Source organism: Grus americana, chromosome 6, assembly GCF_028858705.1.
Source record: "Grus americana isolate bGruAme1 chromosome 6, bGruAme1.mat, whole genome shotgun sequence".
NCBI classification, from domain to species: domain Eukaryota; kingdom Metazoa; phylum Chordata; class Aves; order Gruiformes; family Gruidae; genus Grus; species Grus americana.
The window spans coordinates 42,066,250-42,077,871 of NC_072857.1; the positions used below are offsets into that span (position 1 = coordinate 42,066,250).

General features: G+C 47.4%; 1 pseudogene; it reads right to left on the minus strand.

Annotated features, from left to right (window-relative positions):
- Positions 1-8,348: 8,348 nt before the first annotated feature.
- On the minus strand, positions 8,349-11,410 carry LOC129207871 (uncharacterized; annotated as a pseudogene).
- Positions 11,411-11,622: the final 212 nt, after the last annotated feature.

Consider the following 11,622-nt stretch of genomic DNA (forward strand, 5'->3'; position numbering starts at 1 on the left):
AGAGTGGGCTCTGCTTACCAGGATAAGAGCAGTGGATGATGATTTATTATCTTTATGACAACAGATGAAAGTGTTAGCACGAGAAAATGGGGATTTATGGGATGCGAAAATTATAGCACAAGAGGTCATTACTACCCAAGCAGAAAAGACTCAAGATTTAACCCACAAGATTAAGCAATTGGTGTTGAGAGTAGTAAATAAACAACGAGGGCGATATGGGAAGGCTCCGGCAACTGTTACACAAGTTTGGGCGGTTGTGTCACGTCCATCATGGAATCGTGCAGAATGGGATGGTAATATTTGGAGTAGTTCTTCTGACTCAGACTCTGAGATTGAATATGAAAAAGAATCGGGACCATCCTTTGTGCAAGCTAGACCGTTGGTGCAAATGCGGGAAGAATGGCAAATAGGTGGTAATGTGATTGAGCAGCATAGGACATATACCCCAAAAGAAATATGAGAGTTTGTAACAACATTCCAACAGCAACCTGGTGAATCTGTGTTAGCTTAGATGGTTAGAGCCTGGGACAATGGGGTGAGGTTGCTGGTTTTCTTGCAGGATGAGCTAAACCTGATGAGTCCTTTATCCACGGATGCTCAAGAGCAATATTATTTGGCCACAACAGGATCTCTGTGTGATGGTGCTGGTAATCCTGTGCAAGCTCTCCTTTGTTATATCAATGGTTATGTGCTGCTGGTTTAGGTGTGTACCCTACACCCGGTGAGCTAGCAGCTGCAGCAGAAAACTGGCAAACTATAGAGGAAAGGATAGGTGCGTTATGGCAACTGGGAGTAGCTATTGGATTAATAGATGGTGTCGGTCCTGATGGAGTAGAGATAACTCAACAAATGAAAACACAATTGCTTAAAGGCGCTCCGAGTGGGTTAAAGCCACTTTTGTTGTGAACTGCTACAGGAACTGTGGGAGTTTTGGTAAACCAAATAAGGGACCTGGCAATAGTGAGCCAAGGGTCAGAGAAACAGGTTAGAGCGATTCAGAGGGGTAAAGCCAAAAAGTTGGGTGGAGTATTAAAAAGTACTGGCAAAGTTACTAGGGGACAAATGTGGACGGATTTACTGCAAGCAGGAGTGACAAGGGATGAGATAAATGGTTTACAAACTTCAGACCTTTTTAGCGATGGCAGAAACTACCTGCTAGCCATCAAAAGCATGTTAAACCCTCAGCTCCCCCTGCTCCTAGTACCCCATGGAAGTTACCTGGAAAGAGGCAATGAAGAGAAGGTGGGTCCCCCAAAGTCCAAGCGTCTGTGGCAGCACATCACCTGGGGGACAGATGGTTTGAGTGGATCTGCCACTCCAGCAATAAGAACTGTAGTCACTCTAGCTATCAGGAAAAATCCTCCATTCTCTATCCCCGTGTTATTAGCACCAATCCATGAATATATTTTAGGAACTGATGTATTGGTGGGTCGAGACATACACACAATGCAGGACTGCTTTCACTTGGACAAAACCCTACCTTACCACAAGCATGATTGATTACATTGATTAGAGGATACCCAAAGTGGAACCATGTTGAAGTACCTGTACCTACGGTTGTTGTACATTGGGCCTTTACCCCCCTCTAGAGGACAGTGGTACATACTCACCACTTACACATACCCTACTTCTCATGCAAACCAGTCCTCTACTATTAAGGACTGGAGAGGATAGTATGTAACTACAGTATACCAAAAGAAATCCGGAGTGACCAGGGTAGTCACTTTGCAGGACACTGTTTGGGAATGGGCTAAAGCTCTCGGAATTTTGTGGATCCTACACATTCCTTACCACCCCCCAAGCCAATGAATTAATTGAACGAATGAATGGTTTATTGGAAGAGCTGATATGCAAATTAAGTCATACTCAAACACTAAAAGTTTGGGGTAATGTTTTGGCTCAATCTGTTTTCCTTTTAAATAATCGCCATGGTTCATTCACTCTGTATGAGAGAATCCAATTTAAGCTTTCTGTAATAGCCTCAACCCCCCCTTTCTGTGCTGGGGGGGGGGGGGGGGCGCGGTGTTTAACCCCTAAGCTACTGGCTACAGGAGAAGTGGAATTTTTTCTTCCAACAGTGTTAGAAATCCAAGACCAGAAAACAGTAAACTTGCATTTAAGCCATGAGTGTCCAAATGAACCTGCGTGGTTTTTTTTAACCCCTATACAGCCTATTCAAATAACTCCATTAATAATAACTGTCTCTCAAGATTTATTGTTTCAGGTTTCTACATCAGCTCCTGTTCAATTTATATTAGGGACTCTGTTCGTGGCATTCTTGTGCGAACTGCTGGTGCTCTGACCATTTTACAAGCCCCTTCAGTGCACTCCCTGGCCAGTGTTTGGATACTAAGACCACACCAGAAAGAGCAGCCAGAACACTGTTAGCGGATGGGCCAGGAGCAACTGCATTGGTGCTTCCTGATGGAGATACCATTCCTTTTTATGTTCCTACCAACAGGTTGTCTCAACGGCATCTGTAACCTGTTATGTTTGTTTACTATCCTGGGATTCCTGACGTCAGCAGCGGACCTAGCAGCACATCCAGTGACCCGTGTGAATACTTGGCTATGGCTAGCACAACTGTCAGCCAGCCTGTCCGCTGCACAGCTGGTGGACGTTCTGTTGATGATGTGTTAACACAGAGGGGGTACCAACATCCCTGTTTCACAAAATTACACATTTTTGAAGGGTTTTGTGATCAATGTTACACCTTTAAATTTGTATGATATGGGAACTGTATCTGTACGCCTGACACCATGGACATATGCATTCTGTATAGCCAATGTCGCACAACCGGAAACGTGTTTTAACTTTGTTAATGCTACCTCCCCAGGGGTTTTTATGGCAAATACACAGCTCAAATGTAACACCACCACGAACATAACCTATGCCTCTGCACACCTCATCTTACCCCTAGGGTAGTTTCTAATTTGCAGAACCACGGCTTATACCCATGTGCCTGCCAATTCTACTGGTGGCCCTTGTACAACTGGTAGGGTCACTTTGAGTATTCCCCCTTGGCTGGCCACAAGGAAGAGGGTTCCAAGGCACATCTTAGCCAGCACTTGCGACCCACACATTTACTCTCCCATGGAGAAGCTTTGGGACTTTTTTTTATTAAGTTTAGCTGGGGTCCTGGAGGTGGTAAAACATAACTACAAGCAATTGGAACATGTGGCATATGCCTTGGCTCAAGGACTAAATGGGACATCTAAGGTCATTGCATCTTTAAATAAGGAATTGAGCTTAGTCCAACAAGGCACATCATTGCAAAACTGATTACTAATTGATTATCCATTATTATGACACAATTATGGATGTCACAATTTTGCAGGAATGTGTTGTTTTAATATAATGGATAAATCTTCCTCTGTCAAAAATGACATCAGTCATATCCAGGATATTAGCCAACACATTCAGCAAAATGAGGATGATGTGCTAACTGGTTTGGTTCCCTAACTGGTTGGGCTAGGTCATCTCATACACAGTGGTCTTCTGAAGACCTAGAAATGCATTTTTCAGAAACAATGTAGGAAGAATTCAGTAATAGCAGGTGGGGTACCAGAATGGGAGAAGCATAGAAAGGACAAGTGGAAGGCAGCAAGGTACATGGCAGCATTGGCAGAAAAGCAAAAATCTTGGGGGATCCGGACAGCTGGAAAGGGAGATGGAGGCAGGGACAGGAGGGAGGCAGGCAGAGATCTGGAGAAGCACGGGAGGGATGGATACATGACTCACCGCACCTCCTGGCACCGATGGGAGACCTTCACCACCCCGAGGCCTCTCTCTGCCTCTGCCCTTTCTCCTCCGCAGTGCCAGCTGCGTGACCCTCGCCCACCCAGGAGCAGGTGGTGGATACCTCCACGATCCTCTCCTGCCAAGCTTCCTGGACACTTGGCAGCTCACACGCATGGTTGAGAGAGGTACTGAGCTCCCAGCTCTGTGTGCTGGTGGTGAACGCCATCGCTGAAGGCTTTTCAACAACGGCATGCACCACCAGCACACAGCCTTCCTTGCTGCAGGCACTGGCTGTTCCTTGTGGGAGGCAGCCCCTTCGTTTCCCTCCCAGGACAGCTCCCAAACTGGAGCCCTTGGCACAGCAAGGCCATGCAAAGAGCTGCCCTGGCCCTTCCCCACCTGGGCTGCCCAGCCCCACCACGCAGCTGGGCCCATCAGGCAGCAGTGAAGGTTTGGTCCTTCATGCACATTGGAGATCCCAGCAGTGCTTTGGCTACAAGGTTCAGTGCCCAAAGTTTCTGGCCTCAAACTTCCCTCAGTGGCCTAACACCGGGGCTGTGGGCTTACCTAACCACCTAAACAGTCCAGGCATGGTCTGCAAGGCATTTCTTTTCAGTTTGAACCTCTCTCTGTTCTCCTAGCATCAGGCATCTTCATTCAAACACATTCATTTTTACAGCCAAACTCCATGGCAGACAGTGAAGGCAATTGCTGTTTCATTCATACAGAAAATAGCTCCAACCCACTGCGCTGTGCCCACACCACCTACTCACCTGGTTGGCACCAGGCTTCCCAGAGACTCTGGTCTGACTTTCTGCACACTGTCTGCATTTGTTCCACCTTGGAGGAAACACTTAAAGGCCTTTAAAAGTCTCTGTCTCTTGGTAGAATTACTGCGGGGTCTCCTTCAATGCTGCCTCTCTTGTGTGCCTACAGCCCTTTGATTCCGCTTTTAGGATCTCAGGTAAACCCACCACTTCTTTGCCAACAGACTGACCAATACCAATCAATAGCTCAATTATTTTCTTTTGAGAAGTTCCTTTCAACGTGATGTCTCTCTGGAGGTGGATTTATGGTTGACAGATCTTGCGTGGGTCACTGCTGTCTGCAGGCAGGACACAAGAGCATCAGCTTCAGGCACCTGCCACCCATGCTGGCTGGTCCTCCTCGCGTTTGCCTGCGGTTTTTAAATCTATCACTGTTTTCCTCCCAGTATTTACATGGGTAGCCTGAAGCGCAACCTCTTGCTAAAATACCACCTATCTCAGGATGAGACTCTTGAAAATGGCAATTCATGCCCTCCCACGAGTGCATTACTGTAATTATACCAACAGAGGATGTGAGATTGTTGCTTTTCCTTAACGTCGAGGAAATCATGGCAGTCACACCCACAGGAGCAGATTTCTGCTGCCTTGGCCAGGCTTTAGCCTTTCCTCCCATACTGAGGCAGAAAAACTCTTCAATTCCCAGACACGACCATGCTATTGCACCTTTTCATCAGGTATTCACAACCTTTTGCTCCGGGGGAAACGGTGTGAAACACCTCCCAGCTCTCCCCGCTGGGAACTCGAGCTCAGCTCCCAGTCCCCTTGCAATGGCACAGAGTACCTGGTCCGGTCCTCTTGCTGCGAGGGCACCAACGTCCCTGGATGCGTGGCTTTTAGCACACACGGCATTTTTTTCCAGCAGTGTTACTGCCAAATCTATGTTTTCCCTAAAGCTGTTACTACTTAATGGCAAGTGCATTTCAGTTCCCACTGACTGAGTTTCTCTAGTAATTCTTCCTTGCTCAGCAACAGTTGGTTTTGCAGCGGAAAACCCTAAGCTGAACTTTACCTGGAAAAGAGCAGCTGGGATTTCTTGGAAAAGGACCACGAGAGGGAAGAAAGGCTTTTGGAGCCAACTCTGTTGTGCGGCCCCCAGCTCACCGGCTGGGACCTCTGCCAGAGCTGGGGAGCCCAGGGAGGGCAGCAGCAGCCTTGTCCTTACATCTGCTCGCCCTCCCGCGAGCTGCAAAACCTCTCCCACCTGCCCTGGAGAAAAGCAAACGACTCTCCAGGGCAGCTTTGCAGATTACGCCGACATTTTTGCCTGTAAGATCCAGGCAGGGGGAACAAATGAGTTCCCAGCTCCTCGGTGAGCTTCAGAGATCAACCGCGCACCAGCCTTAGGAGTGAGTTTCCACTCAGCACAGATCCAAATCCTGTCGTAAAAGCAGGACGTCTTGCTGGCACAGGCTGAACTCTTGCCCTCTGTGCGCTCAGGCTGTATATTTAATACCGGACCCCACTCTTTCCCCTGCAGCGCTCCCATTGCTATAGAGACATTCATTTAGAGCACAAAGCCTTGACCTGTTGCCCGGAGAGAGAAACAGCCTCTTTCTCCTTTAAAAAAAAAAAAAAAACCAAACAACAAAACAACTCAAAAAAATAAGTTAAAAAGCCCATCTAAGCCTGGAAGAGCCCAGGGAAGGGTACAGAGCAGCACCCATCCCAGTGCCCGGCTGAGCATCCCCCACCTGCACGCAGCCGTGGACGCCCATCAGAGGAACTAGGAGAGACCCACCTCAAAGGGGTTGGGGCACATTCATTGCAGTGCAACATTATTTTCTTTAGGATTAACAGATTTCTGGCTATAAAAATTTCCATGGCTAAAGCGGCAGTTCTTGAAATGTATTATTTCACGCTGAGACCCCGGCGCGGGTGCCACATCGCTGAGTTTAACCCTCCCCGCTGCATTGCGTCAGGTTTACGTTCACGTGTTTGCGGTGAGCAGCAAGCCCAGAGCATTTCAGGCGAGATTAAGGCAGCTCTGGATCGCAGATGCGTTTGCAGGCCCGACACGTCAACACTCACGGACCAGGTCCCGCTCCCCAGCATGCCTGGGGCTGGACCAGCAGGTTTTAACTGGTGGATTTGGAGAAGGAAAAAGTATTGTTGCAGACACAGATAATCGGATACTGCGGGTCCTGGAGGCGCCAGAGGAAGCCCTGTCAGAGGCTGCCCTCCAAAACATCCAGCCCAGCACTGTTCAACAGCTTCCCTCCATCATCCTAATTTGTAGGGTCTCAAAACCACCACTCAGCAACGAATATTTATCAGAGCCCCAAAGTGCACATTTGGCTTCGCAGAGCGAGATCTGGGGCTTCTTAAAGGATTAGCAGCCTCTGACAAACGCACTGCACAGAAACTGAAATTGCATTTGAAACACCCCCCTCCCCCTGAAACAAGGCCTCTGCCTCGAGGCTGTAAGAGCTGGGCTGGATCGCCCGGCGGTTGGGATTTCACAGCAGCAGATGAACGCCCCACCCCCCAGCTCCTGGAAGACCCTTCCCAACCTCCGGCCCAGAAGAGCCCCCCCATGCCTCCTCCCAAAGGAGCTGCCTCCACCTTCCCAGCCATGCTGGCACCCATTACAGCAGCTGCTGTCCCAAAGCAAGCCCCGTCCCGGGGCCGTCCCCCGCCTATAAACATGGGCTCTGCCTGCTCAGCCCTCCACAGGCGGCAGCTGGAGCAGATGGTGATGCATGCTGTCTCGCAGTGCCACCATTGCTGCCATGGGCAAGGACGCAGGCTCACGCGTGTGAGCGGGACGTTGCACTGATCACTGCTCTGGTCCTCTCGCCATCTTTAAGAGCAATGGCAGAGGCAGGCTCTAGCCATGAGCAACTTGGCCTCTTTCCCCAGGAGGAGAAATGCGTGCACCTGGACAGCCTTGTCCCTGCGTGCCACAGACCCGCCACAGGTTTGCACCCTGGCCCCCCTGCCCCAGGGGCTGAGCCTCCGCTTGTCAGGGCACCTCGGTGGACGATGCTCCCCACACGTGCGAAGGGCTGCAGCTAGCACGAGGGAATGGCGATTGCTCTCAGAGATCCCAAGTTTCTCCTGCGTGCTCTTCCCTACACCTTCCACCAGGTGCCCTGCAGAGACCGTGAACATCAACCTGCTCCTTCTAGCGTCGATCCGCACGGCCCAGCAGACCCTCCAGCTCCTCGCGCTGCCGTGCCGAGCAGACGGGCTAATGCAACGTCCCCGGAGATAATCCCTAAGGGTGACAGGCTCCTTCCCACACGAGCAAGGAGCATCCAGGCTTGTAGAAGGAAAGGTGATTTTCTCCTTGGCTAATTACTTAGGTTTTGCCAACAGCGTAACAGACACCGAAGCCACGAGCGGGCCCTAGACTACCTTTGACTGCTCATCCCTGCTTCATAGACTACTCACGGGCTGGGACACTACGCTGAAGGCTGCTCCGACAGCACCAGGCTTGATCCCTTTCACGCCAGGGTTGCTCTGCAGCAGTTCCCACATGATGGGCAAAGTCCACTCCACAGAGGTCCACCAGCCTTAGGAGTCCCAAGGACTTGTCTTCTCCATCCAGGAGGGAGACAGTGACAGAATTATTGGATCTGAAGCGTAGCTGGTTGCCATCTCAGAAGATGCTTCCAGTTGACATACATGGAGAAACTTGATTTTAGACGGTTCAGCGGGCTCCAGGGACAAGCAGCATCCTGACATACGCATGGGTATCTTTTGACCAAAAAGCTGCTTCAGCACCGAAACCCCCTTCCACGACACCAAGAAGCCGTTTGGTTCAAAGCGGATGAAATATCACATCACACCAAAGGCATCAGATGAAAAGAAGATCAGCAACAGAAACCAAGGTGGTACTATAATTAACTTTTTCTTTTTATTTACACCACAAGAATAACAAGTTGTCATAATGTGGTACAAAATACTGGACTCCTAATAAAGTTGAAATTGAACTCGGTACTGTCAGAGAAAGACACCATTGGCCAGTTAAAAAAAAAAAAAAAAAAGATAAAAGAAAAGAGAAAAAAAACCAAAACAAACCCCAAACAAAAACAAGAATGAGAAAAATATTCCAACTCCACCAAGTAAAAGAAAGGACCATCAGAAAATTTAGCACAAAGAATGCTACCATCACTTAAAGTAGGGTCCATACAATAAGAGTGAAATTGTGTCTAAATTACAGCGTAAACCGGTAGCTGCTACCAATGGTGACGTCATACTGAGCATGTATAGGTATAAAGTAGAATATAATATAGTTACAACTTTTTGATACTACATATCTGTAATAAGCTCTTGGGTGAATAATGTTTCAACCCCTCCCCCCCACTTTTATATATATATTATATATATAAGTTTGTCATCCTCATAAATTGGAAAATAGCGCCTCCACTATGGAGCACAGAAAAGTGTTAATTTATTTTCTTTCAATAGGATACTTTTTCATCAATATCAAAGACAAAGTGAAGATGAGCTGAGAACGAGCTCAACTTCATGACAATGAAGAAACATGTTTTTCCTTTTGATGTAAAGTCTCGTTTTAAACCACAGTGTTGCACAGTACACGACTGTTTAAAGTGAAACCTAGCAATAATACATCATGTAAAAGTAATTTTAAAAAAGTTAACGCAGCTGTGCTGAAGAGTTAACTCTTTAAAGTCCTCGTCATTCATCTCCTTAGAATTAATGACTACGTGTGTTGACAAAGGGTTGCATCCAACCTCCCCACCCAGCCGAGAAATCAAAAGAAAGTACCAACCCAAATTATAAGGAAAAAAAAAAAATAATAAGAAAATGACGACACAGGCAGTTTACTTTGTGTGTTCTGCGTAGTTTCCCTAAAAACACTGTTTCCACATAAATACAATAAACTCTATTATTGGTAAGTCACAAGTGCTAGATAAACGTCTTTTTTTTTTTCTTCTTAAAATGAGAAATGTTTAAGTAGTCCTTTTTATTTACTCTTTTTTTTTTTAACAATAAAAAGCACAATTTCTTATTAAGTTCAGTAAGACGCAAAAAATGTTCCCACTCTCCTTCCTGTGTGTGTGTAGCTGTGTGGGTGCGGGCGTGGGTGCGCGCGCGCGTGTGTGACAACAACGTCCCAACCTTTAGTCTCCGCAAATGCCACGAGAGGAAAAAAAAAAAAACAAAAAACACCAACAAAAAAACAACCAACCCAAAAAAAACCCCAAAACCACTTTTTTTTTTTTTTCCGTTTTCAAAGCTGCCAAGTTTGGCGTGCAAAATCTGTATACAATATAAAGACATGCCAACCTTACAGACCATGCAACCTCAAGGTGTAGGAAACTTAAAAAAATATATTCATATATATTTATATATATATTTATATATATCAATGCCCGTAAAAGACGTGGGCCCAAAAAAGTTTACAAAAGGAAGAATGGAATGAATACATGACTGCGACTAATAAAAAAAAGGAATGTTTTGTATCGAAAGTTAAAAAAAAAAAAACAAACCAAAAAAAAACCAAAAACAACCAACCGAAAAGCCAACAACAACAACAACAACAAAAAAAAAAAAACCCAAATGATTACTTGTGTACTGCAAACTGGGCCTCGCTTCTCTGTAAAGAGGATTTAAAGATGCTCCTTTCTTTCCCGGCAGGTACGAAGGCTGCCCCGGGCAGCACTGCGCCGGGCTGGGCTGCAGGAGCATCCGGGGCTCCCGCCCTGCCAGCGCAGCCGCCCTACGGCAAAGTCACCTGAAATGAAGAAGCTAACGGCTCAAAAGGTGAAAAAAAAACCACCCCAACCCCCGGCAAGCCTCAAAACGAGGGCTCTTTCCTCCCTCCCTGCGTCTGCGCCGGCCCCAAAGAGCATCCCGACCTCGCCCGGGGAGCGGGTGCCGCTGCGAAATGCATCCACGGCGCCAAGAGTTTGGAAGAGACGAGCTCCAACGTCTCAGGGAAAAATCATTCCGTCCCCGGCCAAAAGCTGAGCAAAACGATGGAAAGAAAGGAAGGCGGCATCCCGGTAAGTTCCTCCAATTTTTAAAAAGAAACCGGGTCAGGACGGCTGGCCGGCAGCTTGCAGGAACACGTAAACGAAATAAAAAGCTTTGCCACGACCGAGAGGAGAAATACAAAAACCCGCCAGGGAAGAGCTGACAACAGAAACGATCGTGTAAACGCGGTTACTGCCCGCGGCGTGCACGCGGCGAAAGGAAAATTTAAAGTCAGTCACCAGATTCGGCAGCCGGATTAATTTTAGATCACAGCAGCAAAGTGGTCGGTTGGAAAAAAAAAAAAAAAAAAAAAAAAGAAACCCAACCCACATCATCTCCAGGTACGTCGTGTTGTTACACGGGAAGGCTATTTTTAGAATATGCTGAGGATGGTCCTACGTGACCAAAGCTATTCGTAATTTTAACACGTACTTGGGTTTGCAAAACTCAAATACAGTAGTGTCTGGTTTTTAAATTGCGTTATAAACCGAGGAATAAAAACAAAAGCCTCTTGCATTTGCTCACACGTACGACTACGCTTCAAAATTCCTCCCACGAGCGAGTCCTGAATGGAATGAAAAACGGCCGCTTCGAGAACTGGAAAAAAAATAAGTTCCTGGAAGCGACCCCGTCAATCGTCATCGTAACAGAATAAAATAATAATAAAATAATAACTAAAAAAAAAAAACCAAAAAAAAACCCCCAACCCTTGGTTGTTTGGCCGAGGGGTGTGTGCTATCCTACACTGCTGTAAGAAGGCACGCGTGTCGGTCCGCTCTCCTCTAAGCTGCTCGAACTCTCGGCGGCAGGGCTCTGCTGCTTCTCCCGCCGAGGCTGAAGGTCCCGCTGGCGCCGGGCAACGACCTCCTCGGGGAGGGGGACCAAAAAAAGAAAAAAAAAACAAACAAAAAAACAACAAAAAAAAACAAACAAAAAAAAAAACCAACCCCAAAAAAAACCTTCGGGAAAAGTTCTCCAACCCTACCAGTGACGGGAAGAAGAAGAGGAGAGAAAGAGAAAGAGAGAAAGAGGACGTGGGGAGGTGTGCGTGCGTGTCTGCGCGTCCGTCTGTCCGGCGGGGAGAAAAATGCCGGCTGTCCCACAAGCG